Source organism: Corylus avellana, chromosome ca5, assembly GCF_901000735.1.
Source record: "Corylus avellana chromosome ca5, CavTom2PMs-1.0".
NCBI classification, from domain to species: domain Eukaryota; kingdom Viridiplantae; phylum Streptophyta; class Magnoliopsida; order Fagales; family Betulaceae; genus Corylus; species Corylus avellana.
In genome coordinates this window covers 16473279-16475303 of record NC_081545.1, presented here as the reverse complement: position 1 = coordinate 16475303, position 2025 = coordinate 16473279, and the positions used below count along the sequence as shown (strand labels likewise).

General features: G+C 34.6%; 1 pseudogene; it reads right to left on the bottom strand.

Moving 5' to 3' along the window:
- Nucleotides 1–14, bottom strand: part of LOC132181863 (uncharacterized) — a 4569-nt pseudogene extending 4555 nt beyond the window's left edge.
- Between the last annotated feature and the right edge of the window lie 2011 nt (nucleotides 15–2025).

Below are 2025 nucleotides of genomic sequence, written 5' to 3'. Positions count from 1 at the left end.
AATACCACGTTCATGCGTTCAAATTGTTGTTACATAGCCTGCAACAAGAAGAACGACTTCTTCCCTCCTACTTTGTTTGATGTGTCGCCCCTGGAAGACATAGTTTGAAACTATAGAGAAATGTTAGACATAATTCCTCACAACAGTCCTTCACGTGTTTGCACTCAAATTAGGTCACTCACACTCGTGTTTCACTATTAAATTGGCTTTGTTTTTCGATATTAGTCTCACACTCTTTTGCCTTTTTCCACTCGTAGCTTCCCATTTCCAGTTCTTTATTAAACTAATAAACTTGATCAAGAAATTCAACTTGTAATATTTAAACCAATACCGACGGCAGGAAAAGTATTATAGAAAAAATGGATCAAAGGAAGAGGACACAAGAAAGAAGAAATAAAACAAACAAACAGGAAAATATTATAGAAACAATGAATCAAAGGAAGAGGGCATAAGAAAGAAGAAAGAAAACAAACAGACAAGAAAATATTATAGAAGCGACGAATCAAAGGAAGAGGACATAAGAAAGAAGAAAAAAAACAAACAAACAATTGTTTTGTTTTTGTTTTTGTTTTTTTTTTTTTTTGACGTCTCCTTTTTTTTTATTTTTTTTTTGAACTTGGTGCACTATTTCAACTTGGTGCACGACGCAAAACAACAACGAGGAATAATGAACACAAACTAAACAAGATAGGACGATAACAATAAACAAAAGATAAAAAGGATAGTAAACCTGATTTTAGAGCCTGTGCTCTGATACCAAATGATGCGAACCTCAATCGACACGCTTTTGAAACCCAACAAACAATATTGGAATACTGACCCAAGAAAGCTAAAATTTAGATTTTTTTGGATAGAAAACCCCGACCGAACGTTTATAAATGAAACGCGAACCAAAGATATAAAGTTTGAACGCCACAAGGAAGAATCCTTGATAAGTTCACAAGTTCTTTGAAGAACCAATAGAAGAAGCAAACCTCACTTTTTTTGTATTTTCATTCATGATGTCCTGATTACAATGAGGGCATGCTATTTATAAAGCATTGCTGAAAATAAGACTACATGCCTGCTATGGAAAGGAAATTAAATTGGTTCCAACATTGAAAAGTAGACCAAAAAAAAAAAAAAAAGACTAGATAATAAAAACCTAAAATTAAGGCTAATTTGGTCTGAAACTAGCAGCTCCTCCTCCATGCCAAAAATAGACTAAAATTGGTAAGGAAATCACGCCTAAGGAAGGTCTTTAAATAGGTAAGTCAATCAGCCAATTAATTGGTATGTAATTGGAAAGTCAATCAGCCATAATCAACCATTAATCCACGCCATTGCTAAGAAAATTACGCGCAATTAAGCAAAATCAACCCCATCAATAGCTTGGATTAAATTTATTATGCCTTCATCTTCCTTTGGGCCAAGTTTGGAATGTCCCATTTTAGAACCAGCTCAAATCTCTTGAATCAACCCATTAAGTGCTTCTTTGATCTTCTTGGATCTTGCTCTAGTAATAGGCCCAACTGAAACATGCATTAGATCCTTTAATGGTGCTTGTTGATTTTCATCACAAACATTGCGTTAGTTTAAGACTTAGTAAGTAAATCTCACAGTCGAGTATGAAATGAACTCTTATTTATAGGCATAAGTAAACATGTGTTTTGTTGTAGCAAACAAATGAGGTGTTGCCTTTGTTATTATACCATAAAATGTAGTTTTGTTTTCTGAGAGGTGTAGGTGTAATCCCAACCACAAATTCCTATGAGTTTTAATACAAAAAACTACTGCATTAATAAATCATAACCAACATGTATGGTCTACCGGAGATATTACCTATTCTCAGTAGGGTTTGCGTTATCCCAATGGACCTGTAATACAATACCGATACCTAAGCTATTGTACAGTACCGTCCATAACTAGCAGTCTGACTGAGTCTGACCTTGGGTGGCTCATGCTATTAATAATGTACGTCTTACAGTGACCCACTAATCAAACATGGTTGCACCGATCATGAAACAACCATTAGATTTAAGATCT